The sequence below is a fragment of the Melanostigma gelatinosum genome (assembly GCF_949748355.1).
Source record: "Melanostigma gelatinosum genome assembly, chromosome: 14".
Lineage (NCBI taxonomy): Eukaryota > Metazoa > Chordata > Actinopteri > Perciformes > Zoarcidae > Melanostigma > Melanostigma gelatinosum.
Window position 1 is genome coordinate 22599728 of NC_136647.1, and position 22703 is coordinate 22622430.

General features: G+C 41.9%; 1 protein-coding gene across 1 annotated transcript in view; it reads left to right on the top strand.

Moving 5' to 3' along the window:
• pknox2 (pbx/knotted 1 homeobox 2) overlaps positions 1-22703 on the top strand; it is a 108413-nt gene that overhangs the window by 11923 nt on the left and 73787 nt on the right. The window contains exon 2 of the mRNA XM_079283953.1: positions 11890-11971. The gene's annotated coding sequence lies outside the window, so the exon portion shown is untranslated. The remainder of the gene's footprint in view (positions 1-11889; positions 11972-22703) is intronic.

Consider the following 22703-nt stretch of genomic DNA (forward strand, 5'->3'; position numbering starts at 1 on the left):
GCAGGTTGGTTTCTATCAAGTATCCTGCTGTAGTGAAAAGCCGTGGGAAAAGCATCCACTGGGAAGACGTGGATGATTTATATTTTTTAAACCTCTTCCAACCTAACTTTGCAACAAAAAAAAAAGCCACTCCCCAGAAAAGTTAGTGTACTTCTTTAAGAGATAGAGGTCAACACGGAGGCGGGGGATGCTTCTCTGAGAGTAGTGGCTGGGAGAGTTCTGTCAGTCGGACTGTGAAGGTGAGACATGGCAAGAGACGAGGGATGACGACGCCCACTTCAATACAGGCCTATATATATATATATAGGTGTGTGTGTGTGTACGAGGAAATGAATTTGCGGATGTGTGAGCTTTCCTTTTTTTCTATTTCCAGAAGCCTGTGTGCTTGTGTGAATCCCTCAGTCTCTCTTCGTCTCAGTGAACCGACACGCTGCCGCCCCCCTCTCTCCTCGTGGTCAGTGGTATTTATAAAGCGCATTTAGTACAGATGGCAGAGCATCTTAAATTTAAAGACACTATTTTTCTGTTCGGGGGAAATGGACAGAAAGTACTTTGCCTTTAACTACCTGGCTGAGGGGGGCTGTGAAACGAGCGGTGCATTTCTAATGGTTGGAAATGCACCGTGGAGACTACAGAGAACACCTGACCGTCAGTAAATTCTCAGGCTCAGTCCACGGGGATATCATGCTTTATTATGAGTGTTGTGTGCACACGGAGCAAACAACTGAAGGAGACATCCAGCATGTCAGTGAAACAGTTAACTCTCTTCCTTTGGATTCTCACCAGGACGGAAGAAAAAAGGTTAGCTCACTTCAGACGGTGACGGGGAATTCCGAGTTCTGCCTCGGCCATCTTTGCCAAGTCCATTGTGTTTGTCTCTTGCCCAGACAATAAAATGCTCTACACATATAGCATATTAAAAGTGTTACCTTCATTGAAATAGTGAAACTCTGTCTGTTTAAATCCATGTCACAAAGAGAATGATGCTTCTTCTAGAAAATCTTTGTTTATGTACATGATGAAGGCCTTTCTTTTCCTGAAAGAAAGTGAAGGCCTAGACTGTGTCTGGAATCACTCCCCGTTCACTCAGTCACTATTCCCAAGACACTAAAGGCCTTTAAAACAACAAGTCTGTATTTTTGGTCTGAGATTATTGCACGTTTAAAAATGACCTCACCTTGAGTCAATCATGTTTACAAGCCAACAAAGTTTGTCCATTGTTCATGTTTTTAAAACCGCTTCCATTTCCAGCATTTTTTCCGCATCCGTCAGGGTTATTTGGCCACTCAGAGCCACCGTACATGCAAACGTCATCATCCAAAACGGTGTCTGATAAGATGATTCACTTCGTTCATTCGCCTCTCAGCACAAAGCTCTTCATGAGGAACAAAGTAAAGGACACACAGATGCTAAATGTGAAGATCATTGTGGCAGGTGACTGCAGAGCAGCTTGGAATCGGTGATTGCAAAATATAGGATGTACGGAAGATTAGACACTAGTGATTGTGCTCTCGGCAGCTAAACAATAGCTTCTGCTAATGTCATTCATTTGCACACGCAATTTTATATAATATATATTATAGGCCTTATATAGGCAATTGCCAATTATTGTCTAATATTTATATTAGTACTAATATAACTCCATATACTTAACTTAAATACTGTTAGACCTCCATCAAAGAGGCAGTTGACCGTTGAGTGATGGGTAAAATATGTAACGACGATAACATAATTGCAGAATGCAGTCCTGGCAGTAAATAATCATCAACTTTAACCGGTTCTAAGGTTTTAGCTTTGCGAGCTGACTCCTGCCTCGAGGTGCTAATCCCTCATAATAAGCTGACCGACGGATGTGTGCCCAAGCACACATTTGGTCAAATACACATATTTGGGGTTTGTTAAGGTCTCAACTGTTTTAGGCATTGCTTCAATAAAGAAAGAAAGAAAAAAGAAAAAAAAAAGCTAGATATTTGAAATACCGGCACACATTTTCTGCATTCTTTAACCTCCTATTCTTTGTGCCTGATGGGAAGCGTTGGCGGGGCCGTATGGGGCCTCCGGGCCGCTAATTTGATGATCACTGCATAAAAGCAGTCTCCTTTATTAAAGTAAAGTAACCTGGCATGTTTCCCGCTGTATCCAATTTTGAGTCCTTAATTTTGCTGATGGTTGTGTTTATTGTGATCATACAATATCTCGCTATGAAGGCAGTCATGATTCATGGTTGTGAAATTGTCTCCTTGACCTCTTACATTAACTGTAGTCCTCTAGGATGATCAGTGCACTACTGAGTTCAGTCAGTCTGGAATCCACTGAACATGAATAAACACATTTCATTTTTCCCTCCATCGCGCCCTAAATATGTATTTCACTGTTATGTCATGGAGGCCATAACTATGCCGGAAGGGATCATTAATTAAAGGAAGATTGAAATCTCATTCCTTCAGGGTGTTTCCCCACATATAGAGTGCAGCAGGGATGACATATTTCTGCAGGCCGACAGGTAGTTAGCATTACACAAAATCAATGGGATGTTTCCATTGGAATTTGGATTATTGTAGAAGATGAGATCTGTGGCAAACAAACATTTACATGTTTTGTCCATCGAGATAATCTTCATAACTAAACACCACTTTATGATTTTTTTAAGCATAAATGCAAAAAGCTAACATTAGGCTATAAAGTGTATATCATGAGGCTGTATGTGTGATGTCTTCGTTAGCAAGCGTCTATATTTTAGAAGCTTCAGAATTCGAGAGAGGGATATTTACTGATTTTATATTGTAGAACCAAATGTTAAAATATCTTCAGCTTGTGTTTACCGCTGACATTATTTCAGGCATCTAACAAAAATCTGAACCGGAAGTGAAAAATGCTGACTCGTTTCCAGGTTTTGCTCAATGCATTTTGCACTGGAAAATTGTCATCATTGAGAGATTGCTCATGTGATTAATTGAAGATTTGAACACAACGCTTGAGGCGGATATGGCATGATGACTTCAATTAACTGGCCTACACATTTGTTTTGAGAAAGAAGGGAGGACTCCACCAGAGATATTCTGCAGTGTCTCTCTGTGTGTTATTGACAGTCTAGAGACAGCTGAAGTATGAAGACATCAGTTGTTCCTGCATATGTCATCACTCCTGCATTATTTTACCATCCGTTTACCTCATACCATACAGCAGTGTAGACATACATTTCAGTTTGCATGTGCTTGCATATATGAGATTGTTTTGTCATGTACAGTAGGGCTGTGTCTTGCATTAGTATTAAGAAGTAAGAGTAAGAGGAGGCTGATAGCTGGCAGCAGGGAAAGGAACAGTTTGAGACTTTGGCAGCGATGAGATTAGGGTTGTACCCGAATCAGACATTTTGGATTGAAATCCAATTTGGCTGCTCAATATGAAGATTCAACTACTCTTTCTATTTTTTCATATCGATTATCTGGCAATCTGACAAGCTATTGGCATGGGTTTCAGTGAAGACTTCGAACACGTTTACATGCGGCCCGCAGTGGTTTAAAAAGGAACCGAAAATGGTTTTACACACTCAGCGGGTGGGGTCCAGGTCTGCCCTCGGGGTCGGGGTGGGAGGATCCCCTCGTGGTCCACTACGACCAGCTTTAGGTCAGCTCGTGGCTTTACACACCCACCTACTGGACCTCGCCTCTCTCTCTGCTACCTTGATATCAAGAAAACATTCAGACTTGAAACTGTTCATTTTCAAGTGAAAAATGGAATGAAAAGTGAGCTGAATGAAATGATAGGTTGAGTTTAGTTTCTCTGCTAACATGAGGAATCTGTCATGGCAGAAAACACACTCTTGAGTTGAAAAAGACAGACTTCTCCATACCTGTCACTCTCCCCATTCCTAGATGCACTCCCCATATCACAACAGCAGCCTCAGCTGGATCCCGCCTGTTATGTCAGTCGTGGCAGGAAGAAGCAGAGCCCCTGCTCTGAAATGTAAAATCCAGCAGGTCTCGTGTCCAGCAGCATGACAGCCGGTCCATCCTGGACCAACACAGCTTGTTTTCTCTGGAGCCGATGCTGTTTCAAGCAGAATCACTTTCATCTTCTGTTCAGATACACTTGCTGTGCGGTTCATGGATATTGAGCTGCAGAAATATCTCGTCCCAGCAAGTAATTCAGTCTAGCATTGAGTATTGTTTTGTAGAACAAGTCTGCCTCTGGAGTGATAGACTCCTGTTTCCACTGAGGCCATATATCAAGTACAATACTCTGCATACGTAGTGATCCCTCTTACTTATTTTCACTTTAGTTAAGTCTTTTTGATTATTTGAGACAAAACAAGATATGTTATGAGTAACAAGGTATGTTAAATGAGATGAATATTTTTTGGTCTGCATAGTTATGTAATAATAGAAAACTTAGTATTGTTTTAAATCAAATCTCATTTACACGGCCCCTTTAAGAACCATTTTACAGCCAATGGCATCAGAAATATGGTCTAAAGCGAATAATATAATATAATAATTCAACTAGCTAGCTAGTGCTACAGCAATCTAGTTAGATAAGAGTTATTATGTTATTGTGTTAGATAATGGATGGACATACTTTCTCAGAAGTCTAACATTGACGTTTATTGCTATGTTGGGCTTCCTATATGGAGTAAGAGGAGTCCATATGAATCTCTTATTAACTTTGTATATCCTTGTAAAAAAAAGCAGTAGTTTACTTTTTACTGTCAAAATATATCAAATTAACTCAGAACCACGTCTCAAGATCTTTTGAGTTCCTCCCACCAGTGAAATGATTCAGAAGCTATCCACAGATTAGCCAGGCCACTGAGTGAGTGGGTGGGGGGAGAAATGTTGAACATAGTGTTGCACAAAAAAGTGTGACATGGTTGAAAACCAAACAGAACCACTCCGAAGCTTTGGATAGAGAGCTTGCTGAGGCCCACTTGAGGAACCCATCCTTGTATTAGCCTTTGTGTAAGTGAAAGAGCACATGAGCCTACAGCAGGTTAAGAAGCACAGTTCAGACGATAGACTCCATGTGCAGTACCTCACCACCTTACCGTTATTGCATTTGGGAAAATGGGCTGGAATATAATAAAGTGTTTTGCACAGTGCTAAATATACAATATTGAAAATCATGGAGAGTATTAGCACGTTTAAAGGTTGATTCATGGAGAGATGTTGCCATCAGCAAGGCTTTAATTGACAGTGATCAACTATAGTGAAGCCCCAGAACAACCAACAGTCCAATCTGTCTTTCATTTGAACTCCTTTATATTCATCTATATTTTCCTTATGTCATAATGAGATGGGTGTGTGTCCATTGCAGGGAATGGTCCAGTGTGTGTGTGTGTGTGTGTGTGTGTGTGTGTGTGTGTGTGTGTGTGCCACATCAGTCTAGGTCTTAGCTTTATTATTTTTCTGGCTCGGGAGCTTACCTAAACACACTACACACTGAGCACCAGCTTTTTTTAGCGAGCTGCCTCGCGCCAGCTAAGTTTCTTCATATAACTCCATCAGCCAGTGAAGGATATTTGAATCTGAATTGAAATGTATTTTATTTGATCGACGATGCTATTTATCATAGTTCAATACAGGGCATGAAACTGATGAGAGAGTTTGCTGTTGGTCATTTTAAACTCTTGTTTCCTAGTTGGGATTTTACATGTACAGTAATTAAAATATATCATATTTAATCATACATATACTGCATATATTCAGTATATGTATGATTATATATTATAGTAATAGCAGCGAAAACATTTAGCTAACAAGCTAACAGAAACTTAGTTAGTTAGCTAACAAGATACAGAATATATTAGAATTCATTTTATCAGATGATTGGAGGTAAGGGGGAAAATATGTGTTTTAAGTGTTTTGATTGAGAGAAAAAATAAAAAATATCTTTACATTTCCTTTTATACTAATTTAAAATAAAACTGATGAACTGCACACAGAGTTTGCTGTCGCTAATTTTCAACTCCTGTCCCTTGTGCTTCTTTCTACATGTTATTAGAATATACAGCTTTCACTATCATATCTAATTATACATATACTGCATATATATATTCAGTACATTTATGATTAGATAATATAAAGTAATAGTAGCTCGTAATTTTAGCCAACAAGCTAACATCAGCTAAGTTAGCGAGCTAACAAGTTAAATAGAATACATTTTAATTAATTGTATCTGATGATTGGAGTTGAGGAAAATAAAAGCTAAAAGCTATTATTTATATTTTATATTCTGCAATTTTAAGTGTTTTAAGATTAAAAAAAGAAAATATATCTTTTTATTTCCTTTTACACTAAAACTAGTTACATTTTTGTATGTTGTGTGAAGTAGCATATAGTGAACATTTACACTGTAGCTGTGCATTTATAATGTGGCCTAGACATAGACACGGTAGAGAAGTCTTTGTCAGAGCAACACAGTGTGACTAAATACCCCCAAACACCTCAGTACAAACACTTTTATGTTCCTGGCTGCACCTTTATTCTCGTTAACGCTGTGGTTCTTTTTGCACATCATTAGCCTCCGTTTGGATAATCTCTCCGTATCCCACTACTCTGCAGGCATTTATTTTCTCTCTTCTTGACGCAGCTCGATTCAATAAATAGAGGAATCCACTGGTGGCACTGAGGATTGGAACTCCAAAGCCCAGACTGGAGGAAATTAGACTGGCCTCTTTTTTGTTTGCCTATCCATCCTGACTCATCACGACGTGGGTATTTTTAGCAGTGGATTCCTGTTTGGCTTTCGCCCCACTGTTCACAAGGGGCTATCATATTCTGTGAGACAGGGAGGTATGATCAATGTCAAATATCAGCAAAGAGTTGATTAAAGGGAAAGACACAAAGTTAGAGCCTTTTGTCAGGCTGGAAGTGAGCTGTGTTGCAGCTGGATAGAGTGCTCATATTAGTGTCGACTAAATGTGAGTGTTTGTGCTGTGTTTTGTCTGGTTCAGCTGTCTGTATCAGCTGCATGCTCGTTAAATGTTAGGCTTAAACCCGTGCTGACGCCGCTCCAGCTCTGGTTACTCCTGTGGGAATACCTGCTATTGTCATTGTGAGCCCCTCGTAATTCCCCGGAATTAGCCTCAAACGGTTTAAGTTCGGCTGGCCGGATAAAAGCTGCAAGAACCCCGAGCTTTGTCACTTCCACCGCGTTTGAGGGTTCTGCTTGTGACACGTCTCCTGAGACTGAAATTATTTTGTCCTGAATGTAAACCTGAAGCACAGCTGAGGTTGGTTCATCGTGGTCCGGTACAATAGTGTAACCCCCCCCCCCCCCCCCCCCCCCGCCACCTCATACTGTCTGACTGTGAAGGTGGTCCGGTGACCAGATATCCTGTTTGTCAAGAGAACAGAAGTCTGATTGTCGCACATCCTGCCGGTCAGTGATCTGTGGCGCATACAGCTGCCGGGCATCAGGATTTATTTAGCTTCTATTGTCTGAGCTTGGAAACAATCACACTCTGTATCTTCAATGCCAGGGAATGAATTTGAAGTGTGAGGTTGCTGGGTTGGTTGCCATTAAGCGTGGGAGATTCCTGAGAGTTCTGGGCGCACAAGCCACGGGCGTTATCATGCAAAATTAATTATTTGCCTCTTTTATTTTTTTTATGTCCCCCCCCGAATCTCAGTGCAGTAAAAAACCTGCCTGTGTTTTATTGAGACGAGATGATGGTATAATGTCACTTTTGCTATTAGCCCTGAGTCTGTGCATGCCAATTGATCCTGCTGTTGTCATAGCAACATGAACCACTAAACCTCTGCGCAGCTGTTGTTATGGAAGCCCTTGAACAGCTGGGGGGCTATAGCTGCAGAGGGATTGTGGGAAACGGGTCTTTTGGTCCTCCCTTCACACCTTGACCCCAAAGCTCCTGCGAGCGAGAAAAGAGGAGGATTTGGGAATCTTAAAGATGTCCATCTGGAGTTTTCTCTCTGCTGCACTGAGCCTCCATATGATCAGAGAGGAAGTTTAGCAGGAAGTAGTGGATATTTAATCATGTCTGTGTCTTCTCCAAACCTGCTTTGCCACAAACGCAAGTGAAATCAAATGAGAATAGATTCCCTCCTAGGGCTTCCCTGATGCATCGGAGCACGTCCCATTATTGATATGAGCAACTGTTGTACACAGTGCAGCAATAAGACAACCATCTCACAAGACGCACAGCTGTCCACAATACTCCAACTCATAACAATGCTGTAACATGACATTTAACATGTAACGTTTGATTTAATGCAGAATTCATTGACTGTGGATGTATCAGGATTCATATATTGTGGAAGAACCCAGATTCCTTACTTAAAGGTCCGGTATCTAGCATTTATGTGGATATATTGGCATGAAATATAAGACATATTGGAATATAATATGAATAAGCATGTTTTCTTTCGTTTATAATCACCTGAAAAAAAGACTGGTTGTGTTTTAGATACTTTAGAATGAGCCCTTTATATCTACATATGGAGCAGGTCCTCTTCACAGAGCCGGCCATGTTTCTACAGTAGCCCAGAATGGACAAACCAAAAACTGGCTCTACATCGGGACATTTGTGCTTTTGCGTCGGCCACAGTAGTTAACCTAACATATAAATGAAAGAAAGGGAGAAAGAAATGTGTCAAACGTGATCATCAGCTTTCCTCAGAGCCCAAGGTGACATACCCAAAGAGATTTCATTTCAATTATACAAAACAGAGAAACGAAGGCAACTAAGTAGTTGCTGTAAAATGTTCTGTTCATCGGCTAATCGACTAAATGCATGAATGTTTAAGCTCTACAAATCAGATCTCCTCTAGACTGTGAGGAGCTTTGCCTGTGGCGACCAATAGCAGAGGCCCTCATGAACCCTTTATTGAGCTCTTTATTGGAGTGATAGTACCAGCACTGTTAATGTCTTCAGTTGTCATATTGTAGTATGTTTCTGTTTCTTTTTATGCTGCAACAATAACTTCCTCTTTTGGGGCTATAAAGATTGAATTTTCTACAATTGTCTCGAACAATCCTCGAGAAGCTTATTTTGCATATAAAATCTGAATCTGCAAAGTAGCTGTCAGATCTATGTAGGGGAGTACAAAGTACAATCATTGATTTTTAGTGGAGTAGAAGTATAGAATAGCAGAAATAGTAAGAACGTAAAATACAATATACTGACTGGCAGTGTATGTGTAACTGTGACCACACGTAGAGGCTGCAGTGTGAGTGATGGGGGGCAGATTCAGGAATGCTAATGTTTCCTCTGCGGCTTTTGTGAGGAACACCGTGATTATACCTCCAGCCCCCTGGGTGGAGCCCCTCGCTGCACCGGCTCCCGCTCTGGTTTGCTTTGACGTCAACAGGAAGGTCAGCTGGGTCCCAGAGGGGTCATGCAAGGGATGGCGAATGGTGTGTGTGGCGGGCTTCAGTATACAGAGACGCTCCTCCAGGATACCAGACGGGGCCGCAAGGAATGACCGAGGGAGGAAGGGCCCTTGGAGCTTAGGGAGGGCTTCGGAAAGGATTACTGAAAGGCTAAAATGTTTTCTTTGTGGCCGTAAGAAACCTAAGAAATGCCCTCACCCAAATCTCCCATGGTCTGAGGGGGCTGTTTGGAAGTGAAACTCAAGTTTCAAAGTTTCAAAACTCCACGTCTTTTACTGTAGCATCGTGGAAATAAAGCCAGGTCCAACCACAGCTGGATTTCCCTCCAAATAAAGAGCGTGTATTTGAATTAGGTTGGGAGGAATTGGACTATATGGGATTGGAAAGAAAATGTCAACCGAGTCAGTTTCCAAAACAACATTAAATATATTTTATATGTGTTGTAGCTTTTGTGAATAAGTGTATTACTATGTAATAGAGCATCAGCTGCCACAATCCTGCTTTTTGGTTTCAGTTGAGAGCTTAAAAAATGAAAACTTGTCCAACACTAATTCTTGAAAACAATCTTCAGAAAATGGTTCTGCAATTTCCTCATAAAACCTTTGGATGTTGATCCATTCCATGTTCAATGAACCACCTTATTTGCCTCATCTCAAATGATGCAAACACTCCTAATTGACTTTTCTTAAAATGTGCATGACAGTGGGATAGAATATTAATTAGTTTATTGTTTTTTCACTTGCCCCGCCTTTAGAGAGATGGATAAAACTCTAAAAGAAGAGAATTTTTTCTCCACAGCTTTCATTCCAGTCCCCCCCCTCCACTAGCCTCTGGTAGTACCTACCTACCTACCACACACACACAGTAGTCCCCACTGAGCTCAGCGGGACCGGGTAAATACCATCCCTTCAGAGGCTCTGTGTTAGCAGATTGCTGGAGGTAGGCGGCCTGCTGTGAGGCCCGGCCACACTCCCACTGTTCTGGAGGGACTTTAAGCGAAAGATCAGTTGTCCAGCCCTGAATGCTTGATTGAACTTAAATCTTTTGCATGTGCACCATAACTCTCTCTGCTGTGCTACACTCCGTGTGGCTCAGACATGGCCAGCCAGTCTGCTTAACGGAATCTGAGTCACAGAGGCTCTCTGACCTCTCTGTTTTCACCAAATCCTTGAAGATGATAATCGGATGCATTTTGTTTGTACTGATGGGGAGTTTCATTAAATGATGAATTGACTGTAAGCCAAGTTACTATAACAACCTAATACAAACCAATAAAGCACACATGTATATATTGATGCCATACACATCACCTATTTCTGTATACAAGTACCGTGGTATTAAAATGTGTACTGCAAACCCTCCAGTACTCAAGCAATCGGAGTCCAGATTAAGTTATTGAAGAGAGAGCTGCTTCATAAATTCAACTTTCAACCAGAGTTTGACAATGCAATGGGTATTTTATTCATAATAATAATAATGGATGGATGATTGATGGATGGATGATGATGGATGGATGATGGGTGGGTGGATGTGTAAAAAGGTATTCTTGACCTTGGAAATAGTAATTTCGGAAATTTCGGAAAAATATAAAATCGTGCTTTTTTTTCTGAGGAAGACCCTGAGAAGCGTTTGAAGGATTTGCGTTGTCAAAAGTGATTTATGTGGCTTTGGTCTCAGATGCATACTGTGTTGCCATGGCATCCCTGGTTTTAGTGCAACAAGGGTCTCACATGTTATCCGCTTGTTTCCTGTCAGTCTCAACTGAAGAACCTACCACTACTGGAATAATGTGTGAATGGTAAACAACCAATTCTATCAGTTTTAGCTTCATGATTAACATTTAGTGTCCGCTTTTCAGGATGTTTCCTTCATTAGAGGAAAAGGCTGGTGTAGTCTATATATGTTGTTATCGCCAACAAACCCCATGAACAGACCAGAACCAGCAGTAAATAAATCTTCTATTATTTTGACTCAATCTCACGTACGCCGTCCTGCTGCCACAAATACTCACTAGAGCGCCATGTGTGGATTAATCTGCCGCTGAAAATAGTCCCCCACAAATGCACTATTTCCTCCTGTTTGAGGAGCGTTTGCTAAGAGCCCAGCAGTTTTAGAAGATTAAAGATTAATAAAAAAAGAAAAGAATATACTAATATACATTTGTGTGCGCCCCAGTGGGCTGGGGTCGAGAGCCACAGACATGCTAGGCAAAGTCATGAAGTATCCATCAGTTTAACACCAGCTTTATCCTCCAAACGTATCAGTTGTGGCATGTGAAGCAGACTGATTCATCAACCGCTGGCACTGTGTCCGCACCGATACTGATGCTTCAGAGTCCATCAGTGCGTTCTATCAGGTGCAGATAATGACGTTCTATCCCACCAGTAAAGGAGTGGAGTTCAACATATCCCTGCTTGCATGGACATCTTTTACAGTTTTTCCACTTACCGTCTGCATGCCGCCATTTTTAATGTCCTTTTCAGTAATAATGCTGACCTTATTAAGTTGTATAGCTTAAACGTTGTCATCTGTCTGCAGGCTCTGTGTGGAGAGTTGGATAGAGGGCCGCGGAGCAGAGAGCAACACTGAAAGCTGCTGCGTTGCTGTGGGCAAGCCAACTGTAAGTTGGCAGTTGCCGTCCTATAAACCTGATAAACCAGATGTATGCTTGTGTTTGTGTAAGTGTCATTAACAAAGCTGTGTGCAATGTGCTTCATAATAGAAATTCACTTACAAGCCGGTAGAAACCTGAGGATCAGTTCAATCACTTGAGCACATTTTCTTGACATTTCTTTAGCCTCTAAATTCAATTTTAGATTTGTTTGTGCTTGTATCTTGCTAGAACTTCTATAACTGTGCTTTTTTAGTGATTAATGATTCACTCTCTAACAAACGCACTATTTGCTTACAGTAGGATGAATATGAATTTGACCAAATGGGAATTTGGGTGATTGAATTTTTACGACATTCAAATTGTAATGCTGTTCCTCAACTTACACTGTACATAGTACAAGTTGTATCATGTTTTCCACAAATGTTATATTCCTGAATAAGTCCATGAGACCATGTGACCCCAGGCAGTGAACGTGTCTGCTTGTTTTTGGTCTTGACAAGAAAAAGTGAGACAATGGCAACCAAAAGTAAATGCAAATAAGCGCAGATAAAAAATGACGACCATTTCTTTCTGATGGCTTCCATTGTTTCCAATTAGGAAATATTGCTATCAACAGAAAGTTGTCTGACATTATTTCTCAGACAAGATAATGAAGTGTTCATGTTGCAGTAGCTCTGATAACTAGCAGTGTGTAGCGTGCTGTGATGACTTTAGTTAATGCAGCAGCTAACAATGCTGTCACAACACACGCTCTATTTAGAATCAAGCAAAAACAGATCATGAGACAGGACTATCACAACCAGTTATTAATACTAATGTGGTTTTGACATATCGGGATTAGAAGGCTTAGATCATGCACACGGAATGGCTTGTCAGAATTGTCCTATTGTTGGTTGTTGTTGTTGTCCACCTTCACTCCAGTCCTTCCAGAGACAATGATATTAGAAATTAGGTGGAAATCGCTGTCTAGAAGCATTTTGGATTTGGAGAGTTCCTAGTATTTGAGACTCAACCTGGAACCCGAATCGGTCCAGGTCCAAATTCTCTTCAGTCTAACCAGGTCTAGGGTCTGCATGTCTACTGTGTCAGTATGTCTGTTACACCTGGACAATTTGGAGCAGACGTGCCTCCATGTGTGCATCATAATCCCTGCAGGAGAAATATGTTGTGTGTAGGAGCATCACATTTCTTGTTCTTTCTCCATAGTGATCTTTTTGGGTGAACTGCATTTTGAATTGGGTCCAACTGTCATTAGGTCAGGTCTGACCGCTCTCTGGTCCATTTCACATTGGGTCTCGTTGTTTGGGTAGGGTTGTCATCATTTGGATCAGTATCTGCAGCTGCCCAGTAACACCAGTCTTAAACCGTGGATCCAACACAAGGGAGTATTGACAGTCACACTGTTGAGGGATGTGTTACATGTTTCATTTTGACACAGCTACACCTCTGGGAATATACGTATTGGAATATAGGATCAACATTGGATGATTCGTAACTCGCAGTTTTCATCTGACATTCATATGAAGCACTGATGTAGCAAAGCGGATAGCATCAATTTGGAGGTCAGGACGGCGGACGGGTGTGTGGTGCGCTTGACTTTCATGCAGGAGAATGGAGCTTGCATCTCATCACAGATCTAGTGGAACTATGATCCTTCCCACAGCTCCACCAAGTGTTTTAGTTGCCTAACCTCAGTTTATATGCCATAAAAACAGTCTTTCCCAATGATAGCCATGTGCAGATATTGTAAAAAGGCGTTGGACCTTGGACCTAATCCAAAGTTTTACCAAAGCGTCCATTGATGATCTTGTAAAGGTTATTGCACAACAGCAGCATTTCCCCTGCTAGCTCTAGGGTTCAGACTTGCTATCCTCTGTCATTATCCTACTCTTGTAACATCAACCCCTTATTATGAAGTGTTGTTTTTGTCAAATTCTTCTAAATCCTAATTTAGTCTTTGCAGTCAAATTCTGTAAATGTCCTTCTATTGTGAAGGGGCCGTGGACAGAATAAGAGCTGGGACAAAAGGGGGATCTGTGCACACATGGATGTCTCTCGTCGAATGCCAGAGGAGATCTGGTTATACTGAGCCATTTGTCTCTTCCTACATACAGGCCAGACTAATCGCAGTTAGTCTCCATGTACTCTCGGCCCCTAAGTGTTCCCCGTCGCTGCCCTCACTCTCCCCACCCAAAAACCTCCAGCACGACTCCCCACCAAGGATTGTTTTACGCTTAATTTTGTTAGACTTAATGAGATTTCACTAATTAAATCTCCTCCTGGTTGGAGACCCCCCCCCCCCCCCCCTACATGGCCCCCCTCAATTCCACTCTCAATCACTGCAGCCCATGGGGTGATTGCTTGTAGAGCTATTTTAGACAAATAAACTTTTTCATGAAGAACAGGGGCAGTGGGTTGCACAAGGACAGGCCTGTGTTACTCCCTGGATTTCCAATTTCGCGCCAAGATGCTCCGCTGCACTTGTGATTGCCAATAGGTTTTCAAATCTGAGATGAGGTGCTGATGAGTCTGTCTACTAGTAGTAAAGTTCTTTGTAATGTCTCGTTGTCTGTTTTGATGATTGATGGTCCTTTTACATGGGTTAAGGATATTTTGTTACAGCTTGAACTCGAGAAACTTCTGGAAATGTATTGTTTCCATCAAAACCTATATATTGTAGCACAGTAGCCAAAGCTTACAAGCAAATCCAAGTGACAGGACTTCACTCACAAAACGCACACAGGTTCCAGATTCATGTCCCTAATAACAATACCTGCATTAACAGTATGGCAGCGCTAAAAGGGAAGCGCTGAAGGGTGGGACAATCTCAGTCCAAGCAGTGGGGCCTTGGAGGTCATTGTTGACAACAGCCGTTTGCCCCGCTATTGTGGACGACCCTCTGGGACTCTCACGCTGGCTATTGTAAGAGCCAGCCTCCAGTTTCCCGTTTGAGCCCTGTACACCCGCTGCCAGCTCCGCCGCTTGGTTCTTCAGCCAAAAACTCCATTATAGCCCTTACCCCTCTCTCCCTCCCAGGCCTCTGTTGCCATTGTAGCCCAGCTCCCCCATCCCCTGCATCAGTTATGCACACACACACACACTCCGTCCAGCCTCAGAAGCCCCTGTGCTGTGTGGCCTTCGGGTGGGCGAGCAGGCAGCGTGCCCGTTTGAGATGGGAGTGCTTCCTCGATGAAGGCCCGCGCTGATCGGGTTTCTGCCACCTGTCATTCAGCTTAGGAGGCAGGAAAGGGGGCAACAGCGGCGGTGGGAGTGAGGGGCGGGGTGGAGTCGGGGGGTTGATAAGAGAGATGCCATGGCAATCTGGCACCAAGCCTGCAGCCTGCTGTTGTTTCGGCAGAGCCTCCCAGATTTCCCAAGTAGTCCTTTTGGTTCAGGCAGTGGCGAGTTCTCCGTTTGATCTAATAATCAAGTAATCTGATAACACACATTGTTCAATTATTTTTTTCTAACTGTACTTAACGTTGTAGAATACTGTATATTTCACATGCCATTGACTGATTAGCACAGAACGTCAAGTGTTCAGTGCACTTCATGGCCTCTGAGGTCCAACGCTTTCTGTTGAGTACTGAAAGTTTCTTCAAGGTTTTGTCGGTCATAGGCTAGATTCATACTTGTTACATTGTCTTCAAGGCAAGGCAAGGCAAGTTTATTTGTATAGCACATTTCAACAACAAGGTAATTCAAAGTGCTTCACATAAAACCATTAAAAGCATCAAAACATAAGGCAAAAGAAAAGGAGATTTAAAAACAATTAAGAACATTCATTGCATTAAAACATTAAAAAAAAAAAAAACAGTGTAAGAAATAAAATTCAGTAGTAAAATGCAGGAAATTGATTAATATATCAATTGAATGTGGTTCAACTAAAGGTTGAACCACAGAAAGGTCTTCAATCTTGATTTAAATGAGCTGAGGGTCTCAGCAGACCTGCAGCTTTCTGGGACTTTGTTCCAGATATGTGGAGCAGAAAAACTGAACGCTGCTTCTCCATGTTTAGTTCTGACTCTGGGAACAGAAAGTAGACCGGTCCCAGACGACCTGAGGGGTCGGGATGGTTCATAAGGCAGCAGCAGATCAGAGATGTATTTTGGCCCTAAACCATTCAGTGCTTTGTAAACCAACAGCAGGATTTTAAAGTCAATTCTTTGTTGGACAGGAAGCCAGTGCAAAGACCTCAGAACTGGAGTGATGTGATCCACCCTCCTGGTCTTAGTGAGGACTCGAGCTGCAGCGTTCTGAATCAGCTGCAGCTTTCTGACAGACTTTTTACAGAGACCTGTAAACACACCGTTACAGTAGTCCAGTCTGCTGAAGATAAATGCGTGGACAAGTTTTTCCAAATCCTGTTGAGACATAAGCCCTCTAATCCTTGATATATTCTTCAGGTGATAGTAGGCTGATTTTGTAATTGTCTTGATATGGCTGTTCAGGTTGAGGTCTGAATCCATAACTACACCTAGATTTCTGGCTTGGTTTGTGGGTTTTAACATCAGTGATTGAAGCTGAGCGGTGATTTTCAATTGTTCGTCCTTGGTACCAAAAACAATTACTTCTGTTTTATCTTTGTTTAATTGAAGAAAATTCTGGCACATCCAGTTGTTGATTTGTTCAATGCAGTTACCCAGCCCTTGTATGGGATTATAGTCCCCTGGTGACATAGTTATGTAGATTTGTGTGTCGTAATTATGCATAATTATGATAACACACTTTGTTGTTTTCCATAATCTGAGCTAGTGGAAGCATGTAGATGTTGAACAGAAGAGGCCCCAGTATTGAACCTTGGGGAACACCACATGTCATTTTAGTCAGCTCTGATGTGTAATCAGCTACAGACACAAAGTATTCTCGGTCCTTCAAGTAGGATTCAAACCAGTTAAGTGCTGTGCCAGAGAGTCCCACCCAGATGTTTAGTCTTTCTAGGAGTATGGCATGGCCGACCGTGTCGAATGCAGCACTGAGATCTAGTAACACTAAGACTGAACTTCTGCCATTGTCTATGTTTAAGTGGATGTCATTGAAGACCTTAACAAGAGCAGTTTCAGTACTGTGGTTCTGTCGAAAGCCTGACTGGAAAACATCAAAGCAGTTATTTACGGACAAGAAGTTGTTCAGCTGTTGGAAAACCGCTTTTTCAATTATTTTACTTAAAAATGGGAGGTTTGATATTGGCCTATAATTTTTCATCGTTGCGGAGTCTAAACTAGCCTTCTTTAGGAGCGGTTTAATAACTGCAGTTTTTAGGGCTTGTGGGAAGACACCTGAGAGAAGGGATGTGTTTACAATTTGTAAAAGATCAGTGGTCATGCAGTTTGAAATATTTTTGAAAAATTGTGTTGGTAGAATATCCAAGCAGCAGGAGGATGACTTCAGATGTTGTATAATGTCTTCTAGGCTTCTACGGTCGATTGAATGAAATTGTGTCATGATATTTGAATGGATGTTATTCAGAGATCGGGACAACACATATCCTGTGGTTGGTGTGGAGGCACTGACTGCTTGTCTAATTTTCTGAATTTTGTCAGTAAAAAAGGAGGCAAATTGATTGCATGCCCAGGTGGATTGGAGTTCAGCAGCTACCGACACTGGAGGGTTTGTTAGCCTGTCGACGGTAGCAAATAAGGCACGTGTATTGTTCTTGTTTTTGGTTATGATGTCAGAGAAGAATGACTGCCTTGCATTTCTAAGTTCCAAATTATATTTGCGAAGTCTCTCTTTATAGATGTCACAGTGAACCTGGAGATTAGTTTTTCGCCACCTGCGCTCAGCTTTCCGACACTCTCGTTTCTCCATTTTGACCAGCGTAGCATTTCTCCAAGGAGATCTTTGCTCTTTTGAAATATATGTTTTTTACATATATTTCATTTATGACAAAATAGCAATTAACACAGGAAACGGGATTACAACTGGGAAATGTATTTTTTAAATCCACTGGGTCTTTAAACCTCATTTTTATTGAGTCATACCATATCTAGTCTTTTCCAGACCTGGTTTATGTAGATTCTATTTTATTAGGTTTTTGACTTGTTTCATATCCATTTTAAAAAGCACACCATGGTCCATATAGACATGTACTATGTCTTTGTATTGTTGGACAATACCTAATCATGGGATGTTTGTACAATGATCAATTGTGCAAAAGTCCAAGTGAGTCAAACTAATGAGCACCAACTTTAACCATTTAGCTTTAATGTTGCCGTAGCGCCATCTGTCATTAACGTTGCAATTTGCAATTTTGCAACCAGTTGAAAAAACAATGCTATTGTATTGGACAGTAGGAATAAACAAATCTAACTCATGGAAAACCTAGTTGAGTGGGAGTAAGTGTGGTAAATAAGGTTGATGCATGTTGGACCAAAGACTTGAAAAAAAACCCCCAAAAATATATATATTTTGCTTTTATGAGTTGTAATTCAGGTATTAAGAGCAAAAAGCTCATACGACCCCAGTAGCCCAATACACATGTAGGTTCATGCTATGCTATCCACACCAGATGCTACCAGTGCTTCCTTAAATCTATTAAATCTAATATTTATTAAGAATTAAGAATCTTTAATGTTTTCTCCTGATGTCCTGCTCATGAACACACAAACAGACCAACAGATCATAACCTCCTTTGTGAGGAACAAACTCACATAACCTGCTGTAATTCATCACAGGACTTCATCTCCCAAACACAGTATGCTGTTACAAATTGGATGCTAGCGGAATGCTGGCAGTAAAGTGTTTATGGCCTCATTTAGCCTTGCTCATGGAGAGAAATTAATTAGCCTTTCCTCCTGAGTTTGAGGAGCAGGTTTCCTCCGTTGTGACTTTAGCGCTGCCAGGCTCATGTGCTCATTCTGAGAGATTTTAGTTAAATCCAGACGTCTGGAAGTTAATATTAATCACAATTACTTCATAACTTTGGGAATTGAGTTAAATGAAGTTGTCGTAACATAATAAGAAAAGCTGTTGCTATTAAACTGGTAAGATTCAAGCTTAACGTCTCGGCAGATATGAAATCGTGGCTGCCATTTCAAGTGCAACACCATTCTGCAGCTTGTGGAACTCCTTGAGCCTCTCTTGCCCAGGTGGATATCACACCATCTTCAGCAAAGAATGTGTCAGACTCTAAGGCCTGCAGTCTGGCCTGGTGTAACGAGGATTTTATGAGGTATTGAAATGATTCTGGGCTCTATTTTTGCTGCAGAATTTAAGGTCCGACTTCAGTAAGGGGAGACTGGAAGGCGAACTGGCGTGAACGTACTCTCTCTGACCTCTTCCTTACATGAATTTGGTCTCACGCTTGTGCTTTACATTATTAGCTTCACTGTGTGATCCCACATTTCCCCTTCACCACACTTGCTACTTCTGTGCTTGGCCAATCACCTTCCAATCCATCCATATCCATTCCTGCCTCACCCGGGCTCTTTACCCCACCAGCCCGAATTGTAATTATGTTGATTTAACTGAGACACATGCGGCTCCCTCCCCGTCATCTGAATGGAATCTTATTCATTTGAATATTTTTTAAATATTTATTTATTCCCATTTCTCAGGGTCCCTGTCGGCATTTCCAATTACTCTTGTCGTGCGGCTGTAATTGCCTCCATGCTAATGGCCGCCAGACAATCGTGCTAAATGAGGTGAGGCCGAGAGGCTAGGAGCCCGACTTCATTAAGAGCTAATGGGATTTTATAAGGGGGACTGAAGACCCAGCTCATCAAAAAGAGGGAGATGGAAGGAAAACAAAACAGATGGAGGGGGAGAGCCAAATCACCACTGTTCTAATGTAGCCTGCTCCCTTTTCCTGACACTCTGATGCAAAAAACAGAACAGGTTAGTCTTTCTCTAGAGGACTACTAGCTTAATATAGAGGAAGACAATAAGACTCAGTGGAGAAATAGACACACGGATGGACTGAGAAGTGTGCATGATTCCTCTTGCTGTCCAGTTGAACATGAAAAGCAGCTATTTTTATGTGTCCCACGCTCTTGGATGCCGTCTCAAGGCGACTATTTCATTTTTTGGCAAAGTAACTGCGACACTTATGTGTAAATTATATATTTTAGAAGTGCGTGGACAGTCCGGTCCAAATCCTCCCACACATTTCACACTTCGTTCAGACAGAGAGAGACTTAGATTGGTGCAAACATGGGCGGATGTGAATACATGGCTTGAGCACAACAGGATGTTATGAGACCACGGTAATAACTCATTCTATAATTCTGCATATGGGTTGAAGGCCGGCCAATGGCATCAGAAACCCACAAGGTCATAATGATATTTCGGAGCACTTCCGTTGCACAATCCCGTTATTAGTGCTACCCGATGATGAATTCTGCTCTCATTACCATGAAGATATCTGTTCTTTATTCACTGTGGTTCCAACCAAACCACAAGAGAAGAAACATGCTGCAAGAAAATATTTCTCAGAAATGTGGATTCTTTTGTTATTTCTCTTTATTTTGATGTATATCGGGAAAAACAAGCATTTTATTGTTTGTGGTTTTTTGAATTACAATATATGCAGAAACAATGTATTTGCATTTTTACCTCTTCCACAAAATGCTGAGTGCAGTCACGTTAACAAAGTTCCCCATTCAGTCCACTAAACCAACCCTTGGCTGAAGTAATGATCCCGTACTGATCTGTCTGCCCTTGAAATGCACTGAGAGGCGGCCATCCATCATGGTGAAATGGCTCTGCTCCCCACAGGAATATAGTTACCTTGTGCGCTCTGCAGTCGCCCTATACTTTCATTTACTGCGGCATCTTAAAGCCGGCACGGTTTGTCTGACCGCTGGTTTCGGCCCAACGGCCTTTTTGGCTCCTGTCGACCAGGCGCCTGCCAAATTCTCTTACACGCCAAATCAAGCGACTCTCCTATCTGAAGCAAGCATTATAGAGTGAGTGGGGTAATGGATACTGGAAAGTGTTCTACTACCACAAACCCTGTTATGTATCTGCTAGTCTGTTTATGGGAGAGAATCCGTGTGTTACAGTTTCGAGGTCAACGACTGATCATCAAGCTATAACGTTACCAGCAAATATTTCTTGACTTTTTGCAGTTTTGAGTATCACATAAAAGTGTCATCATTGATTCAGTGGTGAAGGGCTCTGGATGGCTACGTCTTCACAATGAGTAATTATTTATTTTGGAGACAACAAGCACATAGGAATCATAGAGTCTGCATAGAGGGGAACTCAGCAATATGAACACAGGCAGCGCTGGACGCAGTGGGACTCAGGCCATTTATCCACAGACTGTTATTGTGAGCAGAGAGCAGAGGTAAGACTATTTACCATATAATGCAAACGCTAGTATGCATTTACTGGAGTTATGAATTTTGACGACATTTGACTGTAAACCACAATACAACATTTCGTCCTCCTTTAGTAACACAGTGAGCTATAAGGTTAGCTCCGATAATGTTAAGTTGCTAAAGCAAAGGAAATAAACAAACATGATTGTGTGCACAGAAGAACTGAGAGCAGAATAAATTCCTCAGGTTCTTTTGCGTAGACTGTTCTGAAGACTCTACTCAGTGAGGCAGATGTGTCTCATCATCTGGGCTGCGGGCTGTTGTTGTCCCCTAATATGCCGTACAGGCTGATGGTGGGACGACGGTTGTGGTTGACGACTCGGGCCTGGTAGGAACAGCTGTCCTACAGCTGCCATCTCTCCTGCGTTTTTTTTTTTAGGGTGGGGGGTGGGGCTTGAAAAACAGTCCCAAACCTCTTGGGTCAGAGCCAGAGGTATGGCGGTCTCCCTGGCAACTGGAGCCACGACTGTGGTGGTGTGTTTGTGTGTGTGTGTACAGTGTGTCGGTGTGTGTGCGAGGGGGGGGGGGGGGGGGCAATCTGACCAGTGAGAAGCAGAGCACTGGAGGTTAAGGGCGCGGAGTCGATCCTCACTTTATCTGCATCTCTTTCAATTCAGAGACTTCTGCTATTGACTGTTTACCTGAGACAATGTTTGACGGGGCCCAAAGCCGTGCACGGAGCGTCACTTTTTACCAACAAACCACCACAGTCACACCAGAATGACATTATTAATATTCTGTCTTTCTAACTGCTCTCGAAGCTCAGCACAAGGGAATGTGGAGCTCCCCGAGCAGGGCAAGACGTTGAGAAAGGGCCGGGGTAAAAGGGAAAGGAGGAGGGGGAAGGGGGTGATCAGTGAAAAGAGGAGAATGTGGGTTTGGGAAGAAAGAGGAGCGAGCAATGGCGGGAATGAGAAGGAAGATGGGGGGGGGGAGCGGAGGGCTCTGGAGATGGAAAAGCGGGAAAGACGGGATGAATGGGCGAGAGGGAAAGTGGATATGTGGAGATACTTGGCTTTGGCCCCTCTCCCTCTCTCTCCCTCCCTCTAATTCAATTTTGCTTTATTGCCATGAAAGCATCAAAAAAAGTAAACATGCAATAATATTACTAAACAAAACATTAATATAACATCTCCATTATTCTCTCTCTCCTTCATACTCTAAACCTCTCAGACAGTGTCTAATCAAATGCAATAATGATTTTACTGTGAAAGAAAACTGCTTTTACTAACATTAAGAACCAGTTTGTTTTTAAGAAGTATAGCTTTCTTTATAATGTTGTTTTCCAACTTTAAAATATTGTAACTTTTTTTCGCAAATACAGCGACAGGTCATTTCAAAGTTTTAATCATTGCTGTTTTTCTTTACTTTGACTTTTATCCAAGCTGCCGTTGCCTATTTCCAGCCAATGT